This window comes from Mauremys mutica, chromosome 14, assembly GCF_020497125.1.
Source record: "Mauremys mutica isolate MM-2020 ecotype Southern chromosome 14, ASM2049712v1, whole genome shotgun sequence".
Classification (NCBI taxonomy): domain Eukaryota; kingdom Metazoa; phylum Chordata; order Testudines; family Geoemydidae; genus Mauremys; species Mauremys mutica.
Genome location: NC_059085.1, coordinates 45,666,618 through 45,679,021, shown reverse-complemented (window position 1 = coordinate 45,679,021; position 12,404 = coordinate 45,666,618). Strand labels below are relative to the sequence as shown.

Here is a 12,404-nt window from a genome sequence, read left to right as displayed (position 1 = left end):
CTGCACATTGAGTGGATGTTTTCAGAGAACTATCCACAATGACTCCAAAATCTCTTTCTTGAGTGGTAACATCTAATTTAGACCCCATCATTTGAAGTGTATAGTTGGGATTATGTTTTCCAATGTGCATTACTTTGCATTTATCAACACTGAATTTCATCTGCCATTTTGTTGCCCAGTCACCCAGTTTTGAGAGATCCTTTTGTAGCTCTTCACAGTCTGCCTGGGACTTAACCATCTTGAGTAGTTTTGTATCATCTGCAAATTTTGCCACCTCACTGTTTACACCACTTTTTCCAGATCATTTATGAACATGTTGAATAGGACTGGTCCCAGTACAGACCCCTGCAGGACACCACTATTTACCTCTCTCCATTCTGAAAACTTACCATTTATTCCTACCCTTTGTTTCCTATCTTTAAACCAGTCACCGATCCATGGGAGAACCTTCCCTCTTATCCAGTGGTGGGCAACCTGCGGCGCGGGCCACAGAGACATGTTGGCCACCACTTCTTGCAGCTCCCATTGGCCGGGAACGGCAAACCGCGGCCACTGGGAGCTGCAGGCAGCCGTGACTATGTAAACAAATTGTCTCACAGCCCGCCAGTGGATTACCCTGACGGGCCGCAGGTTGCCCATGACTGCTTGCTTTGAAGGTAATAATTGGAGATATACCAATCTCCTAGAGCTGGAAGGGACCTCGAAAGGTCATCGAGTCCAGCCCCCTGCCTTCACTAGCAGGACCAATTTTTTGCCCCAAATCCCTAAGTGGCCCCCTCAAAGATTGAACTCACAACCCTGGGTTTAGCAGGCCAATGCTCAAACCACTGAGCTGTCCCTTACTTAAGATCCTTTGGTGACGGACCTTGTCAAAGACTTTCTGAAAATCTAAGTACACTATATCCACCGGATCCCCCTTGACCACATGCTTGTTGACCCCCTCAAAGAATTTTAGTAGATTGGTGAGACATAATTTCCCTTTACAAAAACTATTTTGACTCTTCCCCAAATTATGTTCATTTAGGTGTCTGACAATTTTGTTCTTTACTATAGTTTCAATCAGTTTGCCCAGTACTGAAGTCAGGCTTACCAGCTTATAGTTGCTGGGATCACCTCTGGAGCCTTTTTAAAAATTTGGCGTCACATTAGCTATCCTTCACTCATCTGGTACCGAGCCAATTTAAATGATAGGTTACAGACTACAGTTAGTAGTTCTGCAATTTCACATTTGAGTTCCTTCAGAACTCTTGGGTGAATATCATCTGGTCCTGGTGACTTATTACTGTTCAATTTATCAATTGTTCCAAAACCTCCTCTAATGACACCTCAATTTGGGACAGTTCCTCAGATTTGTCATCTAAAAAGAATGGCTCATGTGTGGGGATCTCCCTCACATCCTCAGCTGTGAAGACCAATGCAAAGAATTCATTTAGTTTCTCCACAATAGCCGTATTGTCCTTGAGTGCTCCTTTAGCACCTTGATTGTCCAGTGGCTCCACCGGTTGTTTAGCAGGCTTCCTGCTTCTGATGTACCTAAACATTTCTTTGCTATTACTTTTTGAGTCCTTGTCTAGCTGTTCTTCAGATTCTTTTTTGGCCCTCCTAATTATATTTTTACACTTCATTTGCCAGAGTTTATGCTCCTTTCTATTTTCCTCACTAGGATTTAACTTCCACTTTTTAAAGGATGCCTTTTTGCCTCTCACTGCTTCTTTTACTTTGTTGTTTAACCACGGTGGCACTTTTATTTTATTTTAAATTTGGGGTATACATTTAAGTTGAGCCTCTGTTATGGCTTCTTTAAAAAGTTTCCATGCAGCTTGCAGGGATTTCACTTTTTGCGCTGTACCTTTTAATTTCTGTTTAACTAACTTCCTCATTTTTGAGTAGTCCCCCTTTCTGAAATTAAATGCTACCGTGTTGGGCTGCTGTGGTGTTTTCCCGCCACAGGGATGTTAAATTTAATTATATTGTGCTCACTATTACCAAGTGGTCCAGCTATATTCACCTCTTGACCTGATCCTGTGCTCCATTTAGGAGTAAATCAAGAATTGCCTCTCCTCTTGTGGGTTCCAGGACTAGCTGCTCCACGAAGCAGACATTTAAGGTGTTAAGAAATTTTATCTCTGCATCCCGTCCTGAGATGACATGTACCCAGTCAATATGGGGATAGTTTAAATCCCCCATTGAGTTTTTTATTTTAATTGTCACTCTAATCTCCCTGAGCATTTCACAGTCACCATCACCATCCTGGTCAGGCAGTCGGTAATATATTCCTACTGTTATATTCTTATTAATAGACCTTGGAAATACTATCCATAGAGATTCTACGGTACAATTTGGTTCATTTAAGATTTTTACTTCATTTGATTCTACGCTTTCTTTCAATATAGTGTCACCCCCCCCCCCCACCAGCACAACCTGTTCTGTCCATCTGATATATTTTGTACTCTCTCCACTGAAATGCTTACAATCTAATCTGAAACATGGTGGTGCCTCACACAAGGCTGAGAGTAGTAGTTTGCTCTGCAGTGCTCCCCGCTGTTGCCAAGCCTAGGCTTTGCTCCCCCGAGTGACCCCTTGGGTCAGGCTGCCTGCACTTTGGCAGTTTGACACACTCAGATGTGAGAAAGTTTCCCAAAATCTTCCACACAATCTTCTGCACAAGTCACAAGACAGTGGGGCTTCACTTATCAATTATTTACTTGCTGTCCCTCACATTATGTTCTGTGCCCCAAACTTTAAAAACCCACCCTTGAGGTTACCCGCACTACACATCAAACACTACCAGCCTCGTTCCTGGTTCACAGACAAATCCCACTGCCCAGCACAGCCAATACCCAGACAAACTGCTGACTAAGCAAGTGAGCCTGGCAACCTCCAGAGAGCTGCAGAGTGGAGTTCCAGAGAGGGGGTCTCCTCTCTCACTGCTCTGCTCCCCAGCTCCCAGCAGCGCAGCCCAGGACCAACCGAAGAGCCTCTTGCCAGTCACAACCAGCATTGTGACCGTTCCTGGGGAAGATGGACTCGAAGGCAGCCAGGTCCCTGGCCTTTGAAATATTGTCAGGGAGGCCACGACAGAGCCAGTGTGAAATGCTATCACTGAGCATTCACTGTTATCACTCATTCCTTCCATTCCACAAACACCTCCTCCAGTGCTAGTGCCTCCAGTGCACTCTGACACCAGTGCATTGAGCTCTCTGCTCTGACACGGTCCAGAAGCAGAAGGAACATTACCGAGCTGGTGATTTCCCTTCATGTTTACCTGGCAGTGTGACATATCACTTCACCATCTGTTCCACCTCTTATTTACAAACAAAAACCCTAATATTTCATAATCCCATTGGTTTAAAGTCAGCTAGATGGCATTTAATAACACATTCATGTGCTGCACAATGCAGCTTTCATCTCTGATGTCAGCTACAGCCAGCCAGGGGAAGGTGCTCTGCCCAGTGGAGTTCAGCCCCTCATGATGGATTATATGCCCTCCCTGCTACAGGCTCATCCCAGCCACCCCCAGACCCTTCCCTGGTCTCTTCACCCTTAGTATGTCCTAAAGACGGCTCTTCTGAGAGAGCAGGCAACGTTATTCTGAAACGCTGCTGCCCTGCTATCTGCGGTTACAGTTCAGCTGCACTTCGCTCCCTCCTTTATGGGAATACACAGAATCCAGGGAGCTTCCAAGTTGGACAGGTTCCTGGAGAATTTTGCATCCCTCCCCAATAAGTCCCGAATGAAAAAACTCTCTAGGGGAACAAGGCCAGAAGATGCCAGCTTCTGACACACTGCAGCGTAGTGCCAGCCATGGCAACATTCCCCGCCAGTCTCCGGCGCAGTGCTTGTGTCATTCTCACCAGAGGCCTCGGGAGATGCTTGAGGCATTTCTGCTGTTGGAATAAGCACAGCTAAGTGATGAAGCTGAAATATTGAATGAGTTTCCTAGCAACCGCTTGGAGAATGAATATATAATCTTTGCTCACCTGTTTCCAGGTAATGTTCACATACACAGTGTAAGCTAACCATGCCGTCTCGCCCTGGAAATTGTTTTTTGACCCAGCTACAGCTTCTAGCACATCCTCACAGCACCACTCTCTTTTTTTCCCCACGTCTCCAGGTTAGAGCACTTTGCATATTGCTGCTCCCTTGGAGTGACCTCAACATCCCAGAACAATGGGCCCCCACCCTCTCCTCATTCCAGTCTTTCCTGAGACTTACTTCTTCCATGAGGCCCACAAATACTAACCCATATCCAGCAGCTTTGCCATCTCAATAGTCTCTCAATACTTCTGGCTAGAAAAGTCTAGTGTAAGAAGTCTAGGAGGGAAGTTATTGGGCTCAGTGCAAAGGTAACGTTCACAGCATACGCACAGAGAAGTTGGATAAACCAGGAGGGAATGTTTTATTTTTAAAAGATGGCTGAGATTCTGCTGTAATCACTTGATGTCGTGGCCTAGGACTTTAAGTAAAACATTGAATATTGTGAAACTCACGATGAAATCGCAAGAGTTGTCAACAATGGACTAGCTGATCTGATGGTCTCTTCTGACCATGAACACTATGAATCCATGAAATGGAGAGGAGATAGGAGGAGGAAGGACCAGGGAACAGAAATAAGATAATGTATCTACACAGGTGACAATGGGGACAACTGGATAGTTCTGAATAAAGTGAAAGTTTTGTTTTTGTTTTTATAGTTATGAAAAATTAATATCCACTCCCCCAGTCACTGCTCAGCCTAGCCATCACCACTCGGTTGATTTTATTAAACATCACAGCAAAAGGGCAGCATTGCCAACACCAATCTTAAAATAAATAAATAAAAAAAATCACGTTAGGCCTAAAAAAAATTGTGAGATTGGCTTTAAATTCATGCTGTTTTAAAAACAACACATTTGGAGTTCTGTTTATTTGCCTTCTGGCTTTGGAACCTTTAGGGATTGCATTTTTAAGCTTTTCTCCACAACCAGGAGAGAATGTTTTATTTTTAAAAGATGGCTTGATGTCGTGGCCTAGGACTTTAAGTAAAACATTGAATATTGTGAAACTCATGATGAAATCGCAAGAGTTGTCAACAATGGACGTAGCCTTAAGGGGGAAGGCTGTGTCCTCCTGGGTCCATTCAGGAAGGGTGTTCTGTGCTAGCATGACAAAATGCATCTTAACCCCATAAAGCATCTGAGTCCACTTGTCTCACAAGTTGCTTTACCTGAAAAGCAAATTCAGATTTGCTTGAACACATGTTCACAAGGAGTCACAATACAGAGCCATGTGTCTGCTTGGGGAGTGAATGCAAGCATCAGTGAGAGGCCTCGTCTTATTTAACATCTGCGCTAATGATCTGGAAGGATGGTAAAATGCCTGTTAGTTAAATAAGAAGAGGACACTAAAGTAGGTGATGTCACTAACATCAGCATAGGTAGAAAAGTGCTCCAGAGGGACCTGGGGAGAGCTAGAGATGGGACCAGACTGTCTTCTGCTGTGGGGAAAGGAACAGGAGGGGGTGGCAGAGGAAACCAGAGTTCTCCCCAGAGTCCTCCACGGGGGTGTGTGGGTGCTGACGTAAACCAGTGTTGCTCCAGTCTTCACTGCCCACTTACACACGCCAAAGAACTGGCCTGTAGTTTGATTCAGATTAAAGCTTGTAGCTTCCATGACAGATGTAAAATCCTTTCCTTTCCCTTTCACTTTATGGTGAGCGATAGTGTTTATAGGAAAATTTGCTATTAATTCCTGTTAGGTATCAGACAGTTACTAAGTACTAGAAATGACAGGATGTAGCTTTATGATTCTGCAAAATATTAGCTAAGTCTCATGAAACTTAGTTTATGAATAAAGCCCTCTAAAAAAGCGAAGATAAACAGAAAATTAAAGCCAGTGAGTGAGCAGAAACTCCATATAGTAACTTCTCTCAGAGTAAATCCAAAACCCCGTAAATAAAACTGCAGACAGTTAATAAACGAAATGAATAAACCCTAGAAATAATATTTTACAATAGGATTAGTTCATCTGTAGGGTACCTGGTGAACTCCTAGGAAGTGTGGGGGGAGAGGAAAAGAAGATACTAAATTACCTTTCACGTCTTTAAATTATTTCTGCAGATCCTATTACAGGAGAGAAAGGAAAAATGGCTGCTGAACAAATCATATGAATTCCTTCAGCCAGCTGTCCGCCAGTCCCTTAAAAAAGAGAGAGAGAGAGAGAGAGCGCGAGCGCACTCGTGCGCTGGGGAGGCAATAAAAGATGCATTTGTGTCCCATTCATCACTATGTCATCGTCAGATGCAGGCGGATATTGTTTAGCAGCACTGTGAATGGGTGCAAATTAACACATACTCCACAGCATTTCCCTACCCCAGTTCATTCTCCAGCCTGTTCCCCACCCCCTTGACTAGGGAACCTCATCGGATATTGCTTCCTCCCTTCCTTTTCAGACCCTTTTCCAGCCAGACATGATGGTTTCTTATTGGCTTGTGTGTGTCAGGGAGCAACATGAATGAAATAAGACTGAAAAGCATAACATCCTGCCCCCTCAATAAAGTTATTGAGCAAAGGTCAAATCTCTGTGTAAAATACTCCAAGCTGGCAAAAGCAGCAGTTGCTGCCAGAGAAAGGTGCAGGACTGGAATAGCAGTGTGTGGCGGGTCAGGATCCAGGCAGGGGAACTGCTCAGGGAAAGAATAGCACAGGGAGTTCCAAGGGACTGTAGGGTCCATAGGCTGAGCTGAACGGGGGCACAGTCAGAATCAAGGGGTTTACAAAGCTGGGGTGTGGTACTGTACTGGGTTTGTGGTTTGAGCATTGGCCTGCTAAGCCCAGGGTTGTGAGTTCAATCCTTGAGAGGGCCACTTAGGGATCTGGGGCAAAAATCAGTACTTGGTCCTGCTAGTGAAGGCAGGGGGCTGGACTTGATGACCTTTCAAGGTCCCTTCCAGTTCTAGGAGATTGGTATATCTCCAATTATTATTAAGACTGAGAGGCATCAGCGGAGAAGCCTGCCACTCACTATACCTTGCTACAGCCTGTGCCATTGCTCTTGTCTTCACAGAAACTGAATTCTAGTGAAAGTAAAACCCACAGAACTCACAGGCTGTGATTCCGGAGCTCCTTAGGAGGCCCTGCAGCTTCCAGAGGGTCATGGAGAACATAACAGAGAGAAAGGCAGGAGAGTCCACGGGTTAGAGCGCTAGCCTGGGCTGCTCTGCCACAAAAGTCCTGTGTGACCCTGCTCAAGCCATGTGGTCTTTCTGTGTCCGAGTTCCTCATCTGTAGGAGGGGATAATAGCATTGCCTGACCTCACAGGAATGTTGGGAGGATAAATACTGAAAACGGGGAGGCACTCAGATTCTACGGTAATGGGGCCCATGTAAGTACCTGAGATAGACCGCTTCAGCAACAGTTCAAAGCCACATGCACCGAGGTGTGCAATCCAGCAGGAATGCTATAGTTCAGGTGGGTGCAATTCTTCCAGGGACAGCAAGAAAGATTAGCTTTGAGTTCCCCCTTCTTATAGACAGGGGGTTTTTCTGAGAACTTCCCAGGGAAAAGGGAATTATTTCTGCCTATTGGCATACGGGTTTATAAACTATATATCACATAAGTCAAATTCATTAATCTAACATGTTTTGTCATGCCAAGTATAATAATGAAAATTAGTATAATGGATGCCTTTTGTATGGTCATTCAGTGAACATGTGCAATACACATATCAACCACTCCAGAAGGAAAGGCTAAAGGGAGGGATACATCTGCCTGGGCAGCGTTTGGGCTTATTGGTTCAGGGAGTGCTCACAGCTTCAGTCTTTTGATGCAAGTTGTCTATTTCAAAAACCAAATTTAAAAACAATAGTCCACTGTCAGGAATCAGCTCTTCACCTGTGCTTGGTTCTCAGAATAACAACTCATACAGAGTGACTGCAGACAGGGCTGCAGGCAGTGATGAGCTGCCAAAATCATAACAACCGGTTCCCTCCTCACCCCAGGAGGGATCATGCCCCCCCCTGGGACTCCTGCCCCATCCAACCCCCCGTGTTCCTTGACGCCCACCCCAGGGACCCCTGCCCCATCCACCCCCCTTCCCTGTACCCTGAGTGCCCCCCGCCGCCCCATCCAACCCCTCCTCTCATTCCTGATGGCCCCCCAGGACCCCTGCCCCATCCAACCACCCCTTCTCTCTGTCCCCTGACTGCCCCTGGAACCCCTGCCCCTGACTGCCTCCCACCACCCCATCCAACCCCTGATCCTTTCTGACTGCCCCACCAGGACCCTTGCCCCTATTCAATCCCCCTGTTCCCTGCCCTCTGACCTCCCACCCCCGAACTCCCCTACCCTCTCTCCAACACCCCCTCCCTGCCCCCTTACCGGCGGCGCTACAGTCCGGCCGCGGCTGGAGCCGGGAGCCCGGGGATGCGGGGCCGGGCAGGAGTCGCGGGGCCGGAGCCCAGAGCCGGAGGATGTGGTGGGAGCCTGGCGGCCAGCCAGGGGGAGCCAGGGAGGGCCGCAGCCAGAGCTGGAACCGGGCAGCCGGGGCCGCCGCCACGCCCGGACCCGTGCTGCCGGAGCCCAGCCCCGCAGGAGCTGGGCGGCTGGAGCCACGGGGCCAGGCCGGGCCGGAGCTGGGGGGCCGTGTCCGGAGCCGGGCATCCGGGTAGGTGGGGTTGCGGCCGCCGCCATGCCCGGACCCACACTACCGGAGCCGGGTGGCCGGGAATGCGGGGCCGGGGAGGGTCGCGGCCGGGGACGCGGGGCCGGGCGGCCGGGGACGCAGGGCCGGGGAGGGTCGCGGCTGGAGCCGGGCGGCCGGGGACACGGGGCCGGGGAGGGTCAGGGACACGGGGCCGGGGTGGGACGCGGCCGGAGCCGGGCGGCCGGGGACACGGGGCCGGGGAGGGTCAGGGACACGGGGCCGGGGTGGGACGCGGCCGGAGCCGGGCGGCCGGGGATGGGCCGGGGCCGGGAACGCGGGGCCGGGCGGCCAGGGAGGGTCGGGGACACGGGGCCGGGAAGGGTTGGGGAGGGTCGGGGACGCGGGGCCGGGGAGGGTCGCGGCCTGGAACGCGGGGCCGGGGAGGGTCGGGGCCGCGGCTGGAGACCGGCCGGGGCACACGGCCCCCCTAGTTCCCTACCTCAGCGTCGTCTTCCTGGGCGGGAAGCCTGCTTGCTTCTCAGCCCTCCCAGGCTTCCCGCGCGAACAGCTGATTCGCGGGAAGCAGGGCGGGAGGCGAAGCAGGGAGGAGCATTCATGGCAGGAGGTGGAGGCAGAGCTGAGGTGAGCTGGGGCCGCAGCAGGGAGCGCTTGTTAAATTTAAATGCTCTTTTAGAACCAGTTTGTCCCACGGGGAACAACCGGTTCTAAAAGGGCTTCTAAATTTAACAACCGGTTCCCGCAAACCGGTGCGAATCGGCTGCAGCTCACCACTGGCTGCAGGTATTCTCTGGCTACAAGAACTGGGCTTCAAAACCTGAGTTTTCATTTTAGAAAAATTATGTAACTAGCCCTCACAATTGCACAGACTACTTTGAAACGGTGAGTCGAGTGCAAGTCTATAGAGCGATGGCTGCCTCAAGCTGCAGCCAGTACAAAACAATAGCTCTGAGAGGCCCATATTCATCTCAACTGGGTTAACTCTGAAATCTAAAGATGACAATATAAATGTCTAGATTATTAGCTATTTCACTGCTACAGTTTTAAGAAACGTCCAGCTAATATGTTTATTCCACACCAAAATCCCTGAATGCCCCAAACCAGCTGCCTCCAAGAAGCCATTGTGAACTGTCAATACAGAAAGCTGTGGCATTTGAAAAACTAACAGTATGGGGAATGTGCAAAATAATTGAATTTAATATCAAAATAAGTAACAGGGGCTACTGCACTAATTATTTTAGTCACAGCATTTCCAGTCTGCCTTGGATTCCAAGGACACCTCTAGAATGTCCTCAGCTTTCATGGTACATTTTCTACATGTGTAACCTACAGGATCTGGGAAATGATCTCATTTATCAGTGTAGGACTGTGCTTCACAGCCCACCAGTGCTCCTGCACTGCTCTCGCTGTGACCTCCTAGGGCCCCGTCGTCTAACTATATGTCCAGGGCATTAGACTAAGTAATCCACCTTCATTTGCAAAACACACACACACACTCACACACACACACACGCACACACACTCCCCCGCCCATGCCTTGGAAATGACTACAACTGATCCTGTTAGATTAAGACAAATTAAGAATCTAATACATAGGTTTGCTGTTGGGTCTTAAGGGTCAAGGGTCAATATGGTATATTGCGGTACGGCTATAGGTAACCCAGCCCCCAATATTTTATCACAATAAACCAAATGGGGATGAGACGGCCAGCAGTAGCCCATAAATCTATTCGCAGTGAACTGTCAATGTCCCATATACCAGGGTAATTTGTTAATTCAGAGCTGGGTGTCTTTTTTCACTAGACCTTGTAAACTCCTTTCTGAAACATCAATAAACCATCTACTTTGACTTGTTAATCAAACGACTTTATTCAGTCCAAAGCAATTTTTTCCTAATAAAAACAGAGTATTTATCTCCATGGCTATAAAAGAGGATTGTTTTCAACTGTTCACTTATAGTTAAGAAGCACATTTAGTTGGGATTGATTTCCAATGCTTTGGTCATATCTTGTCACTTTCCATTTCTTACACACAGCATCTCAGTTTAGCTACTTAGCAGGGGGAAAAACAACAAAACTTGGTGCTAGGGAGTGGCATTGTGGGGAGAGACAGACAGACAGGCACAAAATTCAGGGAAATTAAAACTAACACACACAGCCACCAACCTCTAGAACAAGATTTCCAGTGCATCCCCCATCCCCACCAGTTTTTGTTTTAATGCCTTGCCCAGCTATGCTGCTCAATCTCCAGCAGCTGGTTTAGGTTTCTAATTTGGCCAGTGTTGTTCCATCCTGTGTCTCTTATCAAACTACACTTTACACAGTGGAAACTTATTCAGACGTCAGGCACCAGCCTCAATGAGGTAGGACAATTGCAGCAGAACCTCACCCCTCCTCCACAGCTAAAGCGTGAAACAAAACCCCTTCCCTCCTGCAGCAGCCTGAACGCAGAGGAAATGGGTATTATGGGGTACCCGAGGGGAATCTCCTGCATGCTGTGAATGTGCACCCTGGAGGAATTCTCACGTTTCTTGTGCCTCTGTCCATGGAACTGACAACCAGCTGGTAAATGGTCAGAGGTTACCCGCTGTGTTCCATCACCCTACTCCTGCCCAATGGTTAGGAAGATGATGTCTGGGGTGAGTTATCACTTGGTCCCAACCACTAAAAGACAAAGAGGGAGGAACAAGGCCTTCGGGTGTCATTCATGATGAGTGGCCCCCAGTGCAACTCCCTGGAGCAGCGTGTCCTGTGGATTGCTGAGCAGCCCCCTCTGCCCTCCGAACAGATGAACAAAGAGGGAATGTTGCCAACGAGCAGAGACCCCTCTCGCCACGCTGGCTATTTGCTCTGCCCCAGCAGAGGTTCACCTCTGTAGGACGTGGTGATACACCCAACCACCAAGCTGCCATCACCCAGGGATGTCAAAGCTAAAATTTTTGTTCCATGAAAGGGAGGCTCCAAGGTGACCAGGCTCAAGTTGCCAACTGCCCACCATTGCCACATCCATTGCACCAACTGCACTGAGGGCCCAACCCACTTGCACGTCCATTGCTGCAAATTCACAATCCATTGGGTTCAGTGGATTTATAATGGGGTAAATGCACCCAGAATTTGGCCCACTGAAGGCATGGTTTACAGAACTCACATCATTCACTGCATGCTGAATGAGGCAGGGATCCTTTGCAAAGAACGTGAGAGATCACGCTGTATTGCACGTGCACAAGAGGCAGAGGTAAAATTGTGTTACACTACAGTGTGTAGTGGTTGTGCTGAAGCCGCCTCTCTCAAGCTATCAGTTGTCTTTACCTCACCAGCATAGCACAAGCTGAAGTGTCCTTGTCTGCCCGAGTGTTTTACATGGTGTCAGTTAGCAGGAGTTAGCTAGCACAGTTTAAAATACACATTTCCCCTAGTCTGGGTTTTAAATGCATATAATCAGGCAACTCAAATGGGTTTGCACCGGAACAGCCAAAGGCAGGCATCTGGCTGCGGGACCTTTTCTCCCCCACGGTGCGAGAGTGCTCTAACCAACGCAAACGCCCTCTTCGTAACAACGAGCTTCCTTTGCCGCCTCCTCAGGCTCAGAAATGACTGAACTGGTTTTGCTTAAATTTTCCAGAAGAACTTGCCATCAGGCAGGGACCGGAACTGGATCAATTCAGCCTGGAAGAAACCCTTTAGAATAGAGACACTACGGCAAACTGAACTATTGCTGTTGCTACACACCTCAGCTGTAACTGCAAACAGCTTCTTTGCCACCG

The 12,404-nt window shown here is 48.3% G+C and overlaps 1 long non-coding RNA gene across 1 annotated transcript in view; it reads left to right on the top strand.

The window, feature by feature from the left end:
* The window catches only part of LOC123349439, a 28,916-nt gene extending 22,530 nt beyond the window's left edge, over positions 1–6,386 (top strand). The window contains exon 4 of the long non-coding RNA XR_006573538.1: positions 6,099–6,386. This is a non-coding gene — a long non-coding RNA (uncharacterized LOC123349439). The remainder of the gene's footprint in view (positions 1–6,098) is intronic.
* The last annotated feature ends 6,018 nt before the right edge of the window (positions 6,387–12,404 follow it).